Source organism: Sinocyclocheilus grahami, unplaced genomic scaffold (assembly GCF_001515645.1).
Source record: "Sinocyclocheilus grahami isolate Dianchi unplaced genomic scaffold, SAMN03320097.WGS_v1.1 scaffold377.1, whole genome shotgun sequence".
In the NCBI taxonomy this organism is placed as follows: Eukaryota; Metazoa; Chordata; class Actinopteri; order Cypriniformes; family Cyprinidae; genus Sinocyclocheilus; species Sinocyclocheilus grahami.
Window position 1 is genome coordinate 1,910,195 of NW_015505556.1, and position 22,978 is coordinate 1,933,172.

The 22,978-nt window shown below is 37.8% G+C and overlaps 1 protein-coding gene across 2 annotated transcripts in view; it reads left to right on the forward strand.

Annotated features, from left to right (window-relative positions):
- The window catches only part of LOC107549660 (zinc finger protein 609-like), an 86,978-nt gene that overhangs the window by 7,995 nt on the left and 56,005 nt on the right, over positions 1–22,978 (forward strand). The window contains exon 1 of one of the 2 annotated variants that reach the window (XM_016230834.1): positions 16,404–16,448. The exons of the other annotated variant lie outside the window; for it this stretch is intronic. The gene's annotated coding sequence lies outside the window, so the exon portion shown is untranslated. Of the gene's footprint in view, positions 1–16,403; positions 16,449–22,978 lie in introns of those variants that run through there. 2 annotated transcript variants of the gene reach the window in all.

Consider the following 22,978-nt stretch of genomic DNA (forward strand, 5'->3'; position numbering starts at 1 on the left):
TTTTGCGCAGCTCGTCAGTGAACAACGGCTGAAAGCACGCAGGTGATGGAGATTTACCGCTGATTACAGAACCGGCTTTCTGACAAGATGCGCGTTAAATATCGCATGCGATTTATCGTGCAGCCCTAGTGAAAAAGCATAATTAAACCATTGTGTTGATGTCATCATCTACAAAAATAACCTATGTTATATCTCTAAAAACACACATGTGCAATTCATACAATTATTCAATAATATCCACATTAACACAGTTTTTTTATTTTTTATTTAATAACATATATCAAACATGATTTAACCCTAATTGTAATATAAATTCTAAGAGTCACATATTTGTACAATATAACAAACAGAACACCAGCATAAATTACCACAAATAAATCACATAATCATTAGGGGTGTAACGATACACGTATTCGTATTGAACCGTTCTGTACGAGACTTTTGCTTCGGTATGCATTACAAACCGAATGATTCGTCGGACTAATCCGATTACATTTGGAAAATAAAACAGCTTAAAGTGTGTGAAATATAATGTTCTCAGTGCCACTGCGTTCAACAAGGCAGCCCAAACGACGTAACAGGCAACGTGCTCTCTGCCCAGCGATAACCTCCCCTTGTTAGGGTGCATCGAAAGACGATGATCTCGTTTAAATTAAACTCCTCAATTAAAATGTTTTTAAAACAGGTCTATTATACTATGAATTATAGGCAGTGTGTGAAATATAATGTTCTCAGTGCCACTGCGTTCAACAAGGCAGCCCAAACGACGTAACAGGCAACGTGCTCTCTGCCCAGCGATAACCTCCCCTTGCTAGGGTGCATCGAAAGACGATGATCTTGTAGACAATAGCCAGAGATATGGTCAAAAACATCAGTTGTTGGCAATATTAAGATATTTGGCATTTCCAATTAATGTAGGCCTGTTACATTCTTATTTTTATTAGGCCTATTATTATTATTATGAAGTTACTTTTATTATTAAATTAAAAATACAATTAACATGCCCCGCAGTAATTATCAAATAACTGACGTGCTGCGAGGATAACAAAAGATTAGGCTGTTTACTCCTCAATTAAAATGTTTTTAAAACAGGTCTATTATACTATGAATTATAGGCCTACAATTAAAATATTAACACTGCAGTCATCAATAAAAATCTATTAAATAAGAAGCTTTAGCCTATTTCAAGCACCGACTTTCCAAAACAACCTGTTTAACATGAAATATGTTTCTTCAAATTTTTTTCACTATGTAATATTAGAAAGATTAAGGGAATAAATGAAAACAGTTAGCTATATACTAGGGCTGTGCGATATTGAAGAAAAATGCAATATGTGATACCTTGTTAAAAAATGCGATATTCGATATGCGATACGATATTGCTTAAAGTGTGTAAAATCAATTTCAATTATATTTTAAAGTATTTAAAAATTAAAATTATGTAACCAATTTTTCTCACATTCTTTCTTGGAAAAGAAAGAATCACTACAACTTCTGAAAGTGACCAGCAGTGTTTTAGCATTACATAAAAAGTAATGTCACAAATCAGAAAATGTAATTTTAACATCAGTGCACATACAATCAAAAAAAAATCAATGACACTAATTTTATATCATTGTAACTTTGCTTTCCATACACTTTAAGTACGTCCTCATATACCACAGCAAAAACTAAAGTCTGAGAAAGTTCAAACATGATTAAATGCAAGTGAACAGTCAGTCCAAAAAAAGAAAAAAAAAAGAAATACACAATTTACCATCATAGATAATATAAACAGTAGTATTCAGGTACAGAAATTTAATAATTAAGTGTAAAATAGCAGTGCATAGTGTTCACTGTATGAATAAAATTTAGATTAATCTTTGTTATAGCCGTTTTGTTGTTTGATTAACATTGGTGACATATTCAGCAGCACGTATTTATAGGCTGCTGTCCCTTTAAATCCGACTGAACAGATCCAGTATAGTGATGCACAATCGATTTCTTTCTCAGCTGTTTACATTTGTTTAAAACATAACCGACTGCGTTTACGAGAATGATCGTCGAGACGGGTACTATTGACATAATTCTGTGTGTATGTGTCTGTTCAAACATGAGGAGGAGATGCGAAAGACGAATCAACTCGGTGTTCGCACGCCATCTGAAACGCGTCTCTCTCTGTGTGCACGCTTTGCAGGTGTGCGGCAGAACTGAAGATACGCTGCGCGAGATGCGGCTTGTGTGCGCGCTTCAGGTGTGAGTCAGACAGAAAGACGAGACGGCAGAGTTGTTTTCTGCAACTTATTGCACTCTTTTTAACGTCAAGCAATTCTCTACTATATGCGTCAAAATAAAATTTTGACCTTTTGCAACATTTTGATTTAAGTAGCCTATTATTAAAATGATTCAGATATCGCATGCCCTTGCGATATGCATATTGCAATATTTGCATTTGCGATATTTCGATAATTTCGATATATCGTGCAGCCCTACTATATACCGTTATCAGTAGCGCTGGGCGGTATGACCAAAAATTTATATCACGTTATTTTTCAAAATTATACCAGTTTCACGGTATATGAAGGTATTTATTTTTTATTTTTTCCATGCATGACCGGGTGTAAACCACATTTTCTACTGATTGAGAGAGGAAATAGGCTACTGCAGTAGATTGACTTAGAATGCCCCATTTTACTGAATATTGTAGAAAAAAGCCACTAACAGCGTCTGAAAGTTGCTAAATCTAGCGCTGAAGTCGCGCTTGTGTTTGTGAGACGCGTGAGCTGATGAGCACAATATGTGGATATTGTGGATGAGTTCTTCTGTGTCATCACGTTCTATTAGTTCTACAGCTTCAGTTTCTGAACTTTCACGCTTAGTAACACAACACCGGTATTCGGTATGAACCGGTATACCGCCCAGCACTAGTTATCAGCATATGTTGAAGTAGATTCGTCTTATCTCTGAGAGAATATGCGGTGTCAGATGCAGAAAGCTCCATCATTACTCCGTCATTCCGTTTTTACTTTCACTTTCTGCACAGTGAATTGACTGATATTAAGGGTGTTCTCACGCTAGGCATTGAACCGAGCCCGAGCGCGATTGTTCCCCCTCCCCACTCCCCCACTGGCCTGCACTCATATTGCACTTTAATGTTCCGGGCCAGAACACGCTTGCGTCATTCACGATGCAACTTTTTGTTTTGGGGGGGAAAAAAAACCGGGAAGAAAATCACTTTTGCTAATAGACTGCCTAATAGATTTATCATTTATGCCGTGCAGCGATTTTCACTTGATTGCGCTGCACGTATCAGATGAGTATTACAGTGGCAGCTGACGTTGATGGAGGAATTTGCAGCTATTCATCAATAAGATGAGAACCAGGCCCATTATAATCCTAAATATACTTGATTTTGATGCAGAAAGCTCCATCATTACTCCGTCATTCCGTTTTTACTTTCACTTTCTGCACAGTGAATTGACTGAGATTAAGGGTGTTCTCATAAATGATGACAGTAGCGCACACAAAATAGTAGCTGTTCCGTGCTGCGGCGCAGTTAGCGATCAGACTACATGCGTACCGCGCCTGATCCCAACTGAACCGTGCTCTGGCCCACCTCTTCCAAGCAAGCCAGGGACGGCCAGATGAACTGCGCCCGGGCAGAGTACGGAGCGATCACACTAGTCAAACGAACCGGGCTTTGGAGGTCAAACGCGCTCGAGCACGGTTCAGATCGCCTAGTGTGAGTACACCCTAAGACGTTCACCGGCATAACTCTTGCGCAATGTTTGCACATTGTTTGTGTGTGATATCCATTGGCTCCCCTTCATGGTTTTAAACAGAAATATTTCCAACATGGCAACGTAACCAGTTACCCCCGTACCAAACCGAACCGTGACACCACTGTGTCGTATCGAACTGAACCGAACCATGAATTTTGTGAACCATTACACCCCTACAAATTAGATATCGGCCAGTATATATATATTTATTTATGAGTGATACTGGATACATACCAACCAATAATTGCCATCAGATATTGCCTATAAATATTTTTGCCGTCATATAGCTCATTTAAAGTTTTTTTCTTTTAAAAACAATATTTTAATAACAGTTCAATCTTTTTTCTATCTCAAAATTAATATAAGCTACATAAGGTTTTTTTATATTTTATATTTTATAATGTTGTGATGCCTAAAATCACTTTTTGTTGAAGTTTAGTTAAGTGTTTTATTAAGTGCTCTATTCAGTTTTAAGTGTTGTTTATTTTATTTTATTTAAATTTATTTAGTAGCCCAGTAGTACAAAATAGTACAGTAATTAAATTCTAACATTTATTGGTTATTTGCCATAACATTTGTATAATTGTTGACTTATCATACTGGCCAGAATTTCAAAATTGGTGTATCCTTACATTTTGAAAAATTATGTTTTTAATATTTTATTTTAGTTAGTTATTATTATTGTTCTTGTCTTTGCTATTATTATTATTATTATTATTACCATTTCAATTTTTAATTAATTTACTTTTTACTTTTTTTTTTTGAGTGCCATTCCTAGTCTTTATCATCTTACAAATCAAGTCATGCTCTTTTTTTTCTCTCTCTCAATGAATATCCAGTTTCATTCAGAAGCAGCTAACATTACAGCCATTAAGTGAGTTGTGAATGCCGTTTCACACTGAACATGTTGTACATAACATGTCTACTGTTGACACTCGAACCATTTGCTCGTCTGCATCCCATGCCGTCATTCCTTATAGCCGCGTTGATTCAGCAGTCTGCATTCTCACCCTAAATATAGAGGCAATTGCTTTGAGTTGGTGGAAGTTGCTCTCAGACCGCACGACGCGCACTGTGAATTCGCCCCAGCAGCGAGATCAGAGCTCATGGTCGTAACTCTGACTGGCGTGAGTTGCTAAGTTTATTGCTCCATCAGATGGTGATCCAGGAAATCCTTTCTGAGGGTTTTCGTCGGGTGTGCGAATGTTTAATATTGGGATCTTTACTGCCCATAAACTGTTTTCCAAGATCTGGAGCTCCGCTTGAGTCGAAAACAGGCCGGCCGTGGGTTCACACCCATTGTTATTGGCTCAGGCGGGGAATTAGCTGCCGTTGTAGACTACAGCTCAGTGGATTTGTTGTGAATCAACCATCTCAAGATAATCCAGATTTAAAGATCTGGGTGTGATGCAACCCTTTTGTCTGCACATGATCGTATCGCCGTTGTGCTTGTAATTAATTAAAGCTTTTAACTTGGGTATGTTGTAAAACCACACAAGCTTTTCTCTGATTGTTTGCTTTAAGTATTGTTGCTCTAAAGGTGACTTTTTTTAGTCCTGTCCCTCGGGGTCTTAAGCGTTCAAGACTAAGAGTGCACATTCGTAATCCCAGGAGACGCATTAAGCTTTTCTTCGAGCTCTTCTTGGCAGCTGTTTTTGTTTCCTAGAACCTTATCAAAACACACCAGCTTTGGCGTAAATGCCCGATGCGTTGTGATTAGCGTGACGTGCCACATACTTATTTTAAACCTCGTCGACAGAAGCGCCACGGTAGCAGCGCATGGTATTTCAGTACCGATCTGTCGACCCACATGCTCTGGCACGCCATGCTCCATTTTAAGGGATGCTGACAGGAACACGGATTGATTTATAGTTTCTCTTTTTCTCCCTGTCAGAGGGTTGATCTTGTTCTAGTAAATACCAAGGTTATTTTTTCGCTCTTAACACTTCTTAAGGTTTCATTATTTGGTGGATACGTGTTCCCCGAGGCGATCTCTGTATCGCAGGGCTTTCGCTGCTTCGTAAGGCTGTAGTTTTGGCGTAATCCTGGCTGACATGCCAACAACAGGATTAGGTTTATCATTATGCGATGGCGTCGAGCCTCACTTCTCTCTCTTTCTCGTTTGCAGACTCTCCACGTTGGAGTGTCTTTCTTTGAAAAATTCACGTTGGGCTGCTTGTTTTGCCTGGGCGTAATTGCTACATCCTCACCAATAAATCCAGTGGAAGATAAAGACAGGGAGGTGGGAACTGATGAATCGTGATGGCCTTTCCTCTCTCTCTCTCTCTCTCTCTCTCTCTCTGTATGTTTTACTGCTTTGTGATTCAGCCATTAACTCTGACAGTCAAGTCATCTTTTTTCTTTATAATTAAGCAGTGTTTGCTAAGGCAACCGTGACTGTTACTCATGCTTTATGATTTGAACAACATCATTGATTTCAGTTCAGCATTAGAGGTGGGGTTGGGATTTAAGAACTAGTCTTATTCAGAACCAGTTCTGTTGAAGAAATATTGGTACTGAATGGTTTTCATGACATTGGTTTTTGTTAACCATTCATCCAACAGCACGACCAGTGGTGTTTTATACATGGCCAAATCACAAATCCATGAGTGTTAAATCCATGAGTTATCAGTTTTAGAGTTTTGTTTTAATAAATGGTCATTTTTAAAACAAGCGTTGCTTTTGTGTAACGCTTAGATGGGTGCTGCTCCTTCAAAAGTACTAAAATAATAATTTTAGTACTCCGCTTAATCGTTTATGGAGCTATAATTATATAATTGTAAATGTCCTTTATGAATTAAGAACTGGTCTTACTTAGAACCAAATTTATTTAATGAAAAATATAAAATCTCAAAAGGAATGTGCATTTTTTGTTCTGTACATTATAATGTTGTGTTGTCTAAAACCTTTTTTTATATAAGTTTTTAGTGCTTTTTTATTTAAACAAAATAGTAGCCTATAGAATTGTTTTAGTATTTTTATTTTGTTTAATTACTATTTTATATTTTGTTTTAATTGTATTATTATTAATAATAATTAAATGATTATTTAAATTTTAAATTATTAATTATACTTTTCACCATCTAAATCAAGCTGCCTTTAATTTATTTCATAAATACAGCAAGTGAATGATTTTCATGTTATGCGTTTTCGTCAACAATTCATACAAAAATCACTACCATTGCCTGATTTGTGGTCAACTGACTCTTTTGTTAAATGAATCAGGCTTGTGACAGTCTCAAATTCAAGAGCTTCAGAGATTTGTTGTAATTAATAGTGTTTTTTAATTTAATAAAGTAAAAAAATAAGCATTTTAATACTAATTAATACAGAGATTGCTCCTTCAAAAGTATTAAAAGGACCAGAATTGTGAACCGGAATCAGTCACTTCCTTGAGATTCCCATCCCTGCCTCAAAGCCGCATGTCACTGTTGTTATTTAATTTGTTTATTCATATTAATATTTAAATTACATAAACAAATTGACACATTGCAATCTATTGAATTTGGTCTCAAATGATCAAGCATTTGAATCTTGCTATGGTGGCGAGGCCTGCGAAAGCCATCAGATAAATGTGAAACAAAGCCCTTTCATGGCCGCCTCTCCCCTCCCTCAGGTTTTTCTCCATCTTTCTTTCTCTCCCTCCCATCCTAATGTGCTCGCTCTGACTCTTAGCGAGCGTGTGTGTGTGTGCGGTGAGCCGTGGGGGAAGGGAAAGGAAGAGCGAGCGAGCAAGAGAGAGCAGCTGTCCTTTGCTGTCAACCAGTGCATTTTCCAATGCGCCTCGTTCCGTGTGTCTGTGCGCGAGTAGTGAGGAAAGTGGAGGGGGAGGGGAGAGGGTAAGATCCATGCCGCTGCTAGGAAATGCGGTTTTCAGTGGAGAGATGCCGTTCAGTTTTTTTTTTGTTCTTTGCCGTTGACAGCGTTTTAGCATGCATGCATGCATGCGTGTGTGTGCGCGCTGTTGCACGTGTGCATTCAGCAAGAGTGGTGGCCATGTTTGAAAAGGGCACATAAGAGGAGGAATATACTACTAGGTTAAGTTTTGCAGGTTTTATTTTTGTTTTTCATCACTTTAAGGTATCTAATTTGAAGACAACATTAAATCTTTAATAATATATGTGGTAGTGTTGGGCGATATGCTCCATAAACATATCGTCAACCTGTGAGATCGCCGATACACGATATTATCGTGCTAATTCATTTAATTATTTACTTACTTAGTTTCATAGCCAGAGAGTGAACCATCTCCAGCATAAGGCTAAAAGCAGCCTAATGTTAGTATAATCTATCAACTACACATATCTTTTTAGTCAAGTAGCATATGGCAAGTCATGTCATAAAATACTTTTAATATGACAGTAATTCAAACAGCAGCTACAGAAAATGAGCAAAGAACATTTACATTATCAAAGAACATCATCACTGACTTCAGTCTAGCACGAGTTTATGCACTTTAAAAAACACTCCCGTTATAATCAGTGAAGCTATCTACACTATGATAAATACATTTCTCATACTTGCATCGCACGTACATCTGCACTTTGTTGTTTATGATGAGAGAATTCGCGAGAGAGCTGACAACAACAGCAAAACTCATCTGAACGCCTCTGATTGGCCACTGCATTCATAAACGCAACAGAATCGTCTGTGATTGTTTATAACGCGCAACACTGTAAAAACGCGGAAAAATAAATATTAAGAAACAATTAATTTAATTGGAATTTAGATAGTATCACTAATTTGAATTAGTATCACTAGCCTGATAATATAATAATAATAATCGTCTTGCTATCGTCAAAGGCATCAGCCACATGTAATATCTCTGACTTTCGTCGATACACGATACTATCGTCTATCTGCACAACCCTAATATGTGGTGTATAGTGAACAATTCGTCATTGTGCTAATCTGAAGCAGGGATTCCCAAACTTTTTTTGTCAGCCGAACTCTTTGACCTTAAATATATTTGAAGTAGTTTTGAAGCACAAGTTAATATTTCAATAATTTAACACATTCAGGGTCCTCTAATTGGTCGGCCAAAGGAAATGCAGGCAAACAGCTAAAATATGTAACCTTTTTTTCACAAGTATTTTATTGAAATTAGTTTTATTTTAAAATGTGCTTATATATAATAATATAAATGTTTTTACGTTTTTTGTATTTAAATAATTAGCTTTTCGTCAACTCATAAACCCCTTGCTGTTCCCTTCTGAACCACCAGGGGTTTGCATACCCAAGTTTGAGAAACCTTGATCTGAAGAATAAAAATGTTTTTCATAATATTTTGCAAAATAAATTCACTTTCTCTGCCTCTGTCTTGCTCAGCTTTTTATCATGCTGATGTAAGCAAGGCCGTGTGGGCGGGGCAGTGACATAATTTCCTGCTTTTAATACCTTAAGATAAAATCAACTGCCGCCTAGGGCTGTGCAAAAAATCTAATGCGATTTTCATGTGCATCTCGTCAGTAAAGCCGGTTCTGTGATTAGTAGTAAATCTCCAGCACGTGCTTTCAGATGGAGCGGCATTTACTACACAGAGCCGTAGTTCACTGACAAGCTACGCAATATCGCGTTCAAAATTGCAGGCGATTCATTGCCGATTATGAACGCGATTTTGTGTAGCTTGTCAGTGAACTACGGCTCTATAAATGCTGCTCCATCTGAAAGCACGTGCTGGAGATTTACTACTAATCACAGAACCGGCTTTACTGACGAGATGCACATGAAAATCGCATTAGATTTTTTTGCAAAGCCCTACTGCCACCCCTCATTATTTCTTGCTAAGTATTCAATTAGACTCAAAAATATGCCAAAATATTGAAGTTAAATGTGTCAAACACCATTTTTTTATTGTCATCTTCAAAAAATAAAGAAAAACACACGATATTTGATCAAAACATGGTTAAAGAAATCTCTTTTTTGCAAGTGTTTTATTTAGGTTCTTATTATTTTAAAATGATTTCAGTTTTACATTTTTATGATTTAAAGAAACTTTTCATCAACTCATGAACCACTTGCAGTTCCCTCCTGAACCACCAGGGCTTTGCGAACCCTAGCTTGGGAAACCCCGATCTGAAGAATAAAAATGTTTGTTTTCACAATTTGCAAAATAAATTCACAATCTCCACTTCTACAACAACTGTTTCCTCTTGCTGATGTAAGCAAGTCTTCATGGGCAGAGCAGTGACATAATTTCCTACTTTTAATACCGTTGGATAAAATCAAGTGCGTCCCTCATTATTTCTTGCTAAGTATTTAATTAGACTCAAAAATACGCCAAATTACTTATTAAATGTGTCAAACACCATTTTAGGTTATCTTCAAAAAAAGTGTAAAGGAAATAAATAGATATGTATTCACTCAAAACATGGGTAAAGAAATCTTTTCCGCAAATATGTCAGTTGTTTTATTTACAATAAGTTTTATTTTTTACATTTTTATAATTTTAGTAAATTAGCTTCTTAACAACTCACAAACCCCTTGCAGTTCCCTTCTGATCCACCAGGGTTTCACGAACCCTAGTTTGGGAAACCCTGATCTGAAGAATTTAAATGTTTGTTTTCACAATATTCTGCAAAATAAATTTCCTTTCTCCGCTTCTGCAACAACGTTTTTCTCTTGCTGATGTAAGCAAGGCCGTGTGGGTGGGGCAGTGACATCATAGCGTACTTTTCACAATCCATTTGAATAAGATGTCCCATTTCTTGCTAAGCGCACAATTTGGCTCAGAAATGTGTCAAATTATTTAAGTTAATTGTGTTGAATGCCATTTCATGTTGTCATCTTCATAAAAGTGTAAATAAAGAACAAAATTACAAGTGTTCATTCAAAACACGGTTAAAAAGCGAGCAGGGCAGTGTGAAAGAAACCCATTCACGGCTTGTTCCTGAGATCAGCAACCTCTCTTTTTTTTCATCCCTGTCCATTCCCAAGTTGACAGCAGCCAGGAAGCCTGTACTCCATTAAAACAAAGCTTTTCCAGTTGGGAGAGGAGGGGAGGTCTGTCTTTTCCTGGAATGTCTCCTCGTTTTGGGTCTCTTGCTCCTCCTGGGCCGAGGCTCCAATCTTTCTCTCTCTCTCTCTCTCTCTCTCTCTCTCTGTATGTTTTACTGCTTTGTGATTCAGCCATTAACTCTGACAGTCAAGTCATCTTTTTTCTTTATAATTAAGCAGTGTTTGCTAAGGCAACCGTGACTGTTACTCATGCTTTATGATTTGAACAACATCATTGATTTCAGTTCAGCATTAGAGGTGGGGTTGGGATTTAAGAACTAGTCTTATTCAGAACCAGTTCTGTTGAAGAAATATTGGTACTGAATGGTTTTCATGACATTGGTTTTTGTTAACCATTCATCCAACAGCACGACCAGTGGTGTTTTATACATGGCCAAATCACAAATCCATGAGTGTTAAATCCATGAGTTATCAGTTTTAGAGTTTTGTTTTAATAAATGGTCATTTTTAAAACAAGCGTTGCTTTTGTGTAACGCTTAGATGGGTGCTGCTCCTTCAAAAGTACTAAAATAATAATTTTAGTACTCCGCTTAATCGTTTATGGAGCTATAATTATATAATTGTAAATGTCCTTTATGAATTAAGAACTGGTCTTACTTAGAACCAAATTTATTTAATGAAAAATATAAAATCTCAAAAGGAATGTGCATTTTTTGTTCTGTACATTATAATGTTGTGTTGTCTAAAACCTTTTTTTATATAAGTTTTTAGTGCTTTTTTATTTAAACAAAATAGTAGCCTATAGAATTGTTTTAGTATTTTTATTTTGTTTAATTACTATTTTATATTTTGTTTTAATTGTATTATTATTAATAATAATTAAATGATTATTTAAATTTTAAATTATTAATTATACTTTTCACCATCTAAATCAAGCTGCCTTTAATTTATTTCATAAATACAGCAAGTGAATGATTTTCATGTTATGCGTTTTCGTCAACAATTCATACAAAAATCACTACCATTGCCTGATTTGTGGTCAACTGACTCTTTTGTTAAATGAATCAGGCTTGTGACAGTCTCAAATTCAAGAGCTTCAGAGATTTGTTGTAATTAATAGTGTTTTTTAATTTAATAAAGTAAAAAAATAAGCATTTTAATACTAATTAATACAGAGATTGCTCCTTCAAAAGTATTAAAAGGACCAGAATTGTGAACCGGAATCAGTCACTTCCTTGAGATTCCCATCCCTGCCTCAAAGCCGCATGTCACTGTTGTTATTTAATTTGTTTATTCATATTAATATTTAAATTACATAAACAAATTGACACATTGCAATCTATTGAATTTGGTCTCAAATGATCAAGCATTTGAATCTTGCTATGGTGGCGAGGCCTGCGAAAGCCATCAGATAAATGTGAAACAAAGCCCTTTCATGGCCGCCTCTCCCCTCCCTCAGGTTTTTCTCCATCTTTCTTTCTCTCCCTCCCATCCTAATGTGCTCGCTCTGACTCTTAGCGAGCGTGTGTGTGTGTGCGGTGAGCCGTGGGGGAAGGGAAAGGAAGAGCGAGCGAGCAAGAGAGAGCAGCTGTCCTTTGCTGTCAACCAGTGCATTTTCCAATGCGCCTCGTTCCGTGTGTCTGTGCGCGAGTAGTGAGGAAAGTGGAGGGGGAGGGGAGAGGGTAAGATCCATGCCGCTGCTAGGAAATGCGGTTTTCAGTGGAGAGATGCCGTTCAGTTTTTTTTTTGTTCTTTGCCGTTGACAGCGTTTTAGCATGCATGCATGCATGCGTGTGTGTGCGCGCTGTTGCACGTGTGCATTCAGCAAGAGTGGTGGCCATGTTTGAAAAGGGCACATAAGAGGAGGAATATACTACTAGGTTAAGTTTTGCAGGTTTTATTTTTGTTTTTCATCACTTTAAGGTATCTAATTTGAAGACAACATTAAATCTTTAATAATATATGTGGTAGTGTTGGGCGATATGCTCCATAAACATATCGTCAACCTGTGAGATCGCCGATACACGATATTATCGTGCTAATTCATTTAATTATTTACTTACTTAGTTTCATAGCCAGAGAGTGAACCATCTCCAGCATAAGGCTAAAAGCAGCCTAATGTTAGTATAATCTATCAACTACACATATCTTTTTAGTCAAGTAGCATATGGCAAGTCATGTCATAAAATACTTTTAATATGACAGTAATTCAAACAGCAGCTACAGAAAATGAGCAAAGAACATTTACATTATCAAAGAACATCATCACTGACTTCAGTCTAGCACGAGTTTATGCACTTTAAAAAACACTCCCGTTATAATCAGTGAAGCTATCTACACTATGATAAATACATTTCTCATACTTGCATCGCACGTACATCTGCACTTTGTTGTTTATGATGAGAGAATTCGCGAGAGAGCTGACAACAACAGCAAAACTCATCTGAACGCCTCTGATTGGCCACTGCATTCATAAACGCAACAGAATCGTCTGTGATTGTTTATAACGCGCAACACTGTAAAAACGCGGAAAAATAAATATTAAGAAACAATTAATTTAATTGGAATTTAGATAGTATCACTAATTTGAATTAGTATCACTAGCCTGATAATATAATAATAATAATCGTCTTGCTATCGTCAAAGGCATCAGCCACATGTAATATCTCTGACTTTCGTCGATACACGATACTATCGTCTATCTGCACAACCCTAATATGTGGTGTATAGTGAACAATTCGTCATTGTGCTAATCTGAAGCAGGGATTCCCAAACTTTTTTTGTCAGCCGAACTCTTTGACCTTAAATATATTTGAAGTAGTTTTGAAGCACAAGTTAATATTTCAATAATTTAACACATTCAGGGTCCTCTAATTGGTCGGCCAAAGGAAATGCAGGCAAACAGCTAAAATATGTAACCTTTTTTTCACAAGTATTTTATTGAAATTAGTTTTATTTTAAAATGTGCTTATATATAATAATATAAATGTTTTTACGTTTTTTGTATTTAAATAATTAGCTTTTCGTCAACTCATAAACCCCTTGCTGTTCCCTTCTGAACCACCAGGGGTTTGCATACCCAAGTTTGAGAAACCTTGATCTGAAGAATAAAAATGTTTTTCATAATATTTTGCAAAATAAATTCACTTTCTCTGCCTCTGTCTTGCTCAGCTTTTTATCATGCTGATGTAAGCAAGGCCGTGTGGGCGGGGCAGTGACATAATTTCCTGCTTTTAATACCTTAAGATAAAATCAACTGCCGCCTAGGGCTGTGCAAAAAATCTAATGCGATTTTCATGTGCATCTCGTCAGTAAAGCCGGTTCTGTGATTAGTAGTAAATCTCCAGCACGTGCTTTCAGATGGAGCGGCATTTACTACACAGAGCCGTAGTTCACTGACAAGCTACGCAATATCGCGTTCAAAATTGCAGGCGATTCATTGCCGATTATGAACGCGATTTTGTGTAGCTTGTCAGTGAACTACGGCTCTATAAATGCTGCTCCATCTGAAAGCACGTGCTGGAGATTTACTACTAATCACAGAACCGGCTTTACTGACGAGATGCACATGAAAATCGCATTAGATTTTTTTGCAAAGCCCTACTGCCTCCCCTCATTATTTCTTGCTAAGTATTCAATTAGACTCAAAAATATGCCAAAATATTGAAGTTAAATGTGTCAAACACCATTTTTTTATTGTCATCTTCAAAAAATAAAGAAAAACACACGATATTTGATCAAAACATGGTTAAAGAAATCTCTTTTTTGCAAAAATCTCCAGCACGTGCTTTCAGATGGAGCAGCATTTATAGAGCCGTAGTTCACTGACAAGCTACACAAAATCGCGTTCATAATCGGCAATGAATCGCCTGCAATTTTGAACGCGATATTGCGTAGCTTGTCAGTGAACTACGGCTCTATAAATGCTGCTCCATCTGAAAGCACGTGCTGGAGATTTACTACTAATCACAGAACCGGCTTTACTGACGAGATGCACATGAAAATCGCATTAGATTTTTTTGCAAAGCCCTACTGCCACCCCTCATTATTTCTTGCTAAGTATTCAATTAGACTCAAAAATATGCCAAAATATTGAAGTTAAATGTGTCAAACGCCATTTTTTTTATTGTCATCTTCAAAAAATAAAGAAAAACACACGATATTTGATCAAAACATGGTTAAAGAAATCTCTTTTTTGTGTGTTTTATTTAGGTTCTTATTATTTTAAAATGATTTCAGTTTTACATTTTTATGATTTAAAGAAACTTTTCATCAACTCATGAACCACTTGCAGTTCCCTCCTGAACCACCAGGGCTTTGCGAACCCTAGCTTGGGAAACCCCGATCTGAAGAATAAAAATGTTTGTTTTCACAATTTGCAAAATAAATTCACAATCTCCACTTCTACAACAACTGTTTCCTCTTGCTGATGTAAGCAAGTCTTCATGGGCAGAGCAGTGACATAATTTCCTACTTTTAATACCGTTGGATAAAATCAAGTGCGTCCCTCATTATTTCTTGCTAAGTATTTAATTAGACTCAAAAATACGCCAAATTACTTATTAAATGTGTCAAACACCATTTTAGGTTATCTTCAAAAAAAGTGTAAAGGAAATAAATAGATATGTATTCACTCAAAACATGGGTAAAGAAATCTTTTCCGCAAATATGTCAGTTGTTTTATTTACAATAAGTTTTATTTTTTACATTTTTATAATTTTAGTAAATTAGCTTCTTAACAACTCACAAACCCCTTGCAGTTCCCTTCTGATCCACCAGGGTTTCACGAACCCTAGTTTGGGAAACCCTGATCTGAAGAATTTAAATGTTTGTTTTCACAATATTCTGCAAAATAAATTTCCTTTCTCCGCTTCTGCAACAACGTTTTTCTCTTGCTGATGTAAGCAAGGCCGTGTGGGTGGGGCAGTGACATCATAGCGTACTTTTCACAATCCATTTGAATAAGATGTCCCATTTCTTGCTAAGCGCACAATTTGGCTCAGAAATGTGTCAAATTATTTAAGTTAATTGTGTTGAATGCCATTTCATGTTGTCATCTTCATAAAAGTGTAAATAAAGAACAAAATTACAAGTGTTCATTCAAAACACGGTTAAAAAGCGAGCAGGGCAGTGTGAAAGAAACCCATTCACGGCTTGTTCCTGAGATCAGCAACCTCTCTTTTTTTTCATCCCTGTCCATTCCCAAGTTGACAGCAGCCAGGAAGCCTGTACTCCATTAAAACAAAGCTTTTCCAGTTGGGAGAGGAGGGGAGGTCTGTCTTTTCCTGGAATGTCTCCTCGTTTTGGGTCTCTTGCTCCTCCTGGGCCGAGGCTCCAATCTTTTTGTGTCTTTTCCGCAACGAGAGGTTTCTCGCCACACTGTAAATCCTTTACTGGTGTTTACATGAGTGTCGGCAGTGACCTTTTCTCATCTAATTTCTTTCCCTGTCTCTCACATTTGCGTTCCCCCCCTCCTGTAGTTCCTCCCCTTTCTCTCACCCCTCATGTAACTTTGGCACAGCGTCTCGGCTCTTGAACGGAGAGGCTGTTAAACTCCCTCACCGCACAATTTGTGAAGGCTGCCCCTGGGTATTTTAGGCCCCTGGGTTAGCGAGCCAGGAAACGCCCATACTGTCCTGTCTACAGCTCAAACAGAGAGCGAAAGACTCGTCTGAGCTGCAGTTATGAAAGCAAAGGACATCCAGACAACAAACACCGCCAGCTAGGAGGGTAAGAACTCGGGAGACAAAACTGTAGCATTCAGAAAACGGACTGACTTGACTTACATCCACATTGATGTAATTTAATTGAACTGCAGTACTAAAATGTACTTCCATTTTCATTGTGTTCTCTCAGTGCACTAGTTCTGCTCTAGCAAACCCGTCATCATTTGATTGAATGCAAACCGCAACAACAGGCTAATCTTTGTTTGTTGTGTTTATATTTCCAGGGAACATGTGGTATTACGCCAGAAGAGAACGGTGCATGTGGCGCAATTATTATCAGTAAAGATATCTACACTACAAGCTTTGTGATAACAGAGATAGCTTTGTTGATAGAGCGATCGCTTCCAGTGTAGATTGGGATTATTGAATCCATCTGGTGAGAGGCCGTTCACATCTGATTGGAACAGGAAGAGAACTTGAGACACGTTTTTCAAATTTGAACTAGTTTTAATGCAACGCTCATGGTGCAAGATCCTCACAGTAACCGAAGACATTGATAGACCAACACTTTAAAATCTAAAGATTATTTCCCCTTGTAGTATTATGTTCGAATTCTGGGTGCAATATTTATGTTTCAAGTCAAAATGACACCTAATTGGATTCAGTACAATTCACCAAAAATCACAGCATGAAAACAAAAAAGAAAATCAGATAAAACAGTAAACCTTTAACACTTTTAATTGTTGTAAATGTAATCTTTTAAAATTATTTTTGTGCACCAAGATCCTTGGTTTGATTCCCAGTGAAATTACCATGATATAAACACTATCAGTCTACATTTATTCGGATAAAAGCCAAAATGGTCTGCCAAAATGCATATGTGTAAATACGTGCAAAGTTCTGATGTTACCGATCTTGTTAATTATTTATTTTTATTTATTTTGGTTCTGTGCATCTGCCGTTAGCCATAAATTTGCAGCTCGAATTGACCCGCGAACATCAGTATTGTAATAGAAACTTCGTACGCACATCCCACAACTCTTCAAAGTGTCAACTTTGCAGACACTAATGGCTTATTGTATAAGTCCAGACTGGCCTCCCTGCTTGTTTCTTTTTTTGAGCGAACAAAAAGAGAAACCAGATGCATTGGCTTCATGTATTTTTTTCCCCCAAAATGTGAAAAGCCTATTCATGCACAGAGTGAGTTTGTCAGATTTTTTGACATTATTTTTTTATGCAGCATTGCTCTTAGTGTGAAAAGACTTGGTCAACTAAATGTTGACTATCTTTGTAGCTTGGCGTTAGATGAGGTCTATGCAGCAGTGCTGTTTTAGTATTATTTACATACTAATAAAATATTATTAATAGGCTATATAAATAATGTAAATAATTATTAGTATATAAATATTATTAATACTTTGAATTAGCTTTTCTATATTCAGTTTTTATTTAAATTTAAATTTAAGTTTTTTTTATGTGATTTTGTCATTTTTATTGGTTTTTGTTTAAATTTTTATTTAGCTTTAATTTATTTTTATTTCATTTGTAGTAATTTTTAGTAATTATCAGCATTTCTAATTTTCATGCAAGTTTTTAATCTAATATTCTTAATTCAGTAAACAGAAACATATTTTTGTTGACGGTTCCTTCAACTCAATTTATTCTCCATCTGATAAACAGTAATAAAATCAATTTCTCGTGCTCTCTATAAATGCCGTGTATCCGTGTCTTCATGAACAGCAAGCCTTGTTGTGCAGATTTGCTTGAATTTACTTCCGTCCCCTTTGTGTTTGGTCTAGAAACCGAATCTGACATCAGATTATTTATCAGAGAACAATCGGTGCCTTTTAGGATATCAGGAGGATATCACACTTAATGCCCTGCTCAAATCTGAGCTATTTTTAAATAAATCCACAGCAGTGGAAGAGCTCTGAAAACCGCTAGGGGGTTGTGGGTAGTCATCTTTTTATAAGCCAATTTGTTCTCACAAGCTCCCTTTTTTCTCTCTTTAAGGAACTCTTAAAGAAACTCAAATTTAATTTAAGATTATCGCAGGCTATTGTGTTAAGCGATTGTTTGCTAACGGACACTATGCTAATTGTCAGCTAATACTCATCTGCATTGAACCCCAAAAAACTGCGTCTGGTGAACTGACAGCTAAAAGCTCTGGCTGGCGCTGCCCGTGTTCTCATTTACAACGTGCACACCTCACACTGATAATGAGCTCAAAGTGGAAAAACTTTGCTTTCTGTCCAACAGGTACACCGACAGGTGCGCTGGCATGTTACACCAGTGTCTGTCTGGGCCTGAAGAGGTCGGCTTTGCAGAGAAGGCTGCTTTAATGAGATTACAGCATTGATTGTCTGTATCTAGTAGATTGTGAAAGAATCATTATCAGTTCCACACACAGAAATGTATAAATTCGACATTTATTTAAATGAGGGAAAAAAACTTCACTGGTATTGGATCGGTATCTGTATCGGCCAAAACTGAACCCTAGGTATCGGAATCGGTATCGGATTCCGGAGGGATCGGAGCATCCCTAGTATCCGTAGGGCCCTGAAGGTGCAGTCAGGGGGAGGAATGAAGGGATTTATGAGGTGTTAGCATGAAGGGGCCCCCTGGCCTCCTGCACACTGTGTTAGAGAATATCAAGCGTTCTGTGAACTGCGTCGCTGTGAGAGCCATTGCACGCAGTGACTGCTCAACTGTGGAATGTGTTTTCAGTTCACGGTTTATCTCCCAAACCTGCGTGTCCATGTAGTTCCTTGGCCTACACCCTGAACTGTGAAACATGGCGATTGTCTTTGTCTCTTTCGGAAGAAAAACACATCAATTGTTAACAGTTGCAAGAAAATGCAGTGTGACAGAAGCCACCGCTTTGAAAAGAAGATTTGTTACAGCCCAATTGAGTTTGAGAAAAGCCGAATGTGTGATTGATTCAGAATTTGAGCTTGAGAGCTGAACTGCTATGAAAAGCCTCACCCTGAACCCCTCGATCTATTCAGAGTCCCGTGTGATTGCCCGTTAAACTCCCCTCTCTTTCCCCAACTCAGCCGGCATCTGAATCCTCTCCACTCCACCTACTTGATGCTTTTGCGCAGAGGATTAAACAAGGAGTGCTTTGGTTCCCACTTGGGGAACTGTGCAGGGGCTTGCGTTCCTGCAACCTTCCATCGACAGCAGCCTGGGACACAAAGCGGGCATGTGTTCTCTGCCAAGGGACCTGATGGCATTTCTGGTCCTCTGAGTCTCTCTGGATTAGCGCCCTGGAATCTGGCTTCCTGGAAGCAGCAAGCCAGACGGGCCCCGCCAGCGGTACCTTGTCACATGCTCGGCCATCCATCTGTAGACGCTCTATCAGGCCTTTGTGAGGAGGACCTTGTTCTGAAACTGCACAGATATTCAGGGGTCCATTCTTCATACCTTGCTTAAAGAGCAGGTCATATGGGTTTTTGAAAAATATCTCTTTTGCAGTTTATAACGTAGCTATCCTTAAATGAAAACAATCTGCAAAGTTGTTAATCAAAAAAGTGCATGATAAATAAAGATATTGTCTCTCAAAAGAGAGAGTTAATTCGAATCTTTTGCCTGTATACGTCACTGGGTAACACATTTGCATAATCCCCACCTGCCCGCGAAATATGAACAGAGTCTGACCTGCCCACAAACACTTCCGCTAGACTAGTTAGTGTGTTTACATCATGTTGAGAAGACGCTATGTTCAAGGATACCACAGAAATACAATTCAAACCTTTTGTTGTGTGCATGTCATTTTACCAAGGACTGCTTCTCTAATCTTGGCTTTTATATTTGTTGGCTTCTTCTATCTTCTTAATTTGGACTAACAAGCTCTCCGAAGCACAACCTGTAAGTACGATTGATACGTTATGTGTACATTTTCAATTGAGTGCTCAAAATATCAAGTTTTTGTGCAAATATGTGATGTATACCTAGTGCAGCTTTAGGTTTCCAGGTAAAGCACAATATTACGGTCTTACTGAAGTAGTTCTGATAATTTATATTCATGATTTATTGTATTTGTATAGGCTTTACATTTTTATTTCAATGTTGTAATTAGCAATTCATTTAAATTTTATAATTGAAGCATATTTATTACGTGACAGCATTAAAGTGTCAAGATCATGTTATCTGCATCTCATGCACTCCATGAAGCTACTCTAATAATAGCTGTCAGTCACCACTCAAATTAATGCACGACTCAAATTAAGTGTATAGCATGTATATAATTATAAAATAATTGTCATCACTAATAAATATTTCAATGAGTATAGTATGATGTGTCTATAGTATGATGGACTACACAAAAATGAATTTTAAAATAATATTATAATGTTAAGTTATTATTGTTTTAAATTATTGTCCCTGGACCAGTAGAGTGCTCTTGTAAGAAAGTAGCAGTGGCTGGGACATATTTTAAGTATTAATTCAGCTTAAAAAGATGCAATCTATTCCTGTGTACAAGAAATAAGCCTGCTCCTGAGCAGGTTTAAGTTTATAGACCTGTTGCTATGACAGCAACTCCGGGATGAGCTTTGAAGAACCAACCAATCCAAGATCATGCCAAATCATCAACAGTCAAATCCAGCTAACCAAGTTAGCGATGTACGAAGAACGGACCCCTGGTATCTGCTCGATGTTTAATTCCAAAAAGTTCTTCCACATACCACAGTAAATGGACTCCCGGAAGAGCCATGGATCAGAGCCTAATATCAAATGTCTGCTGAGCATTTGTAACTATGGTTACCAAAAGATGGAGATGAGATTGTGTGGAAAGCGATGTACGAAGAACGGACCCCTGGTATCTGCTCGATGTTTAATTCCAAAAAGTTCTTCCACATGCCACAGTAAAATGGACTCCCGGAAGAGCCATGGATCAGAGCCTAATATCAAATGTCTGCTGAGCATTTGTAACTATGGTTACCAAAAGATGGAGATGAGATTGTGTGGAGTGGAGGTGAACAAAGAAACATTGGATGTACTTTTCAATTATGCAGAACTGAACCAGAAGAACCTGTAATAATGTATTCCATATTTTTGCCAAGATCTTTAGATATTCTGTAAGTAACCTGACTTGAAGAGGCTTTATATGGCCTTCACACATTGTGCATCGAACAGGGTCAACTGCATTTGGCCCAATTTATTGCCCTCGTTACGGAATAAAAACACTAATGGATTCTTACGCCATCCTTAAAAAGTTTCAAATGCATGACCTCAGGTTTCCACTGGAATTCCACAGAGTTTCCGGCACTCAGCCAGTGTTTCACGCCCGGCAGAAGAAGCAAGGGTTTGACCCCACAAATCACCACAAAGCTGCTTCCACTTTGGGCAGAGAAAGTAAAAAATTCCCAAATCTTTACCCCTGCATGTGTTCTGAAAAACCAGCATCCCTGCCTCCCACATCATTTTTGACATTCTTACGTTTCATCGGGCTCTGCTGGTTGGTTTGAGGAAGATTTGTCCTTATTACATACCCAGAGAGCCCTGTGGTTTAAACCACAATGGTTTTTCCTACCATTCCTGGCATAGCAAAGGTGCCGAGCCCCAAAAGATAGACCACCTGTCATCATTTGTGCCTGAATTAACTTGTCTTATTTGCGGTCCTGTAGGTCAACGCTGTTTTAGTTGCAGCCTCTCTGAGCCCCAGTGACGTTTGCAATCCCAGAGTGTTTCCCCCCCCCCCCCTCTCGTGAGTCAGAATTGATTGAAAGCAGCTCTCTCTCTCGCTCCTGGAGTGCTTGCATGCAGGCTTTCCTCCAGAGTACACTTAAGGACTTTTCCACTCCTCCTGACAGGCATCAGTAATCAAGTCCTTGTCCTGATCCAGGAAGCGTGCGTTGGTATTCAGGCCCTGCTGTCTCTCTCTGGCTGCCACTGAGATCGGATCAGCATGCTGGTAATTCATATTCGAAACTGTCCTCATGCTGCACCCTTCTCTGAGGAACCGTCAGAATAAATCCGGCTATTCATCAAAGTTCTGTAGATCTGCCTGTCTCGGCTTGGTGAAAATGGAGATGTTTAGACACATATACACCAGATACATTCAGCTGCTCAAATTCTGTTCATTGTGGGGTATGAGAAATGCGTGAATATTTTATCAGCCCTCATCTGGAATGACAGGCAAAAGTAGCAGCTCTTCTTTGTTAATCACATGGAAAAGAGAGATATTAAAGACTTTTACTTGACGTGTACTGACATCTTTGCAGGTAGGAAAGGGATAATAAGCAAGAAAATGTCTGAGGGATGGAATAAGATGCTTTCCATTTATTGCCCTAATGCCTGTTTTGGAAGGAAGGTTGGAAGGTGCTGAAGTTTGTAATTCAGATGTCATTGACTTTCTCTTGATTTATATTCTAGGTTCATCAGCTGTGGACACTTTACAGGTGCTAGGGTTTCCTCTTTCTCTCTAGGTGAGAATTTTTGTGTCTGGACTTAAAGGAAGTACTGCTAAATGAGCTAAAACCTTGCAGGAATGAAGTAACTGTTAAAGCCTTTTGGCCAGCAACAGCTGTATGCCAAGTGGAAAGATGTCTGAAAGAGAGACCATTCTCTAGACTATTTCTTTGATAAATG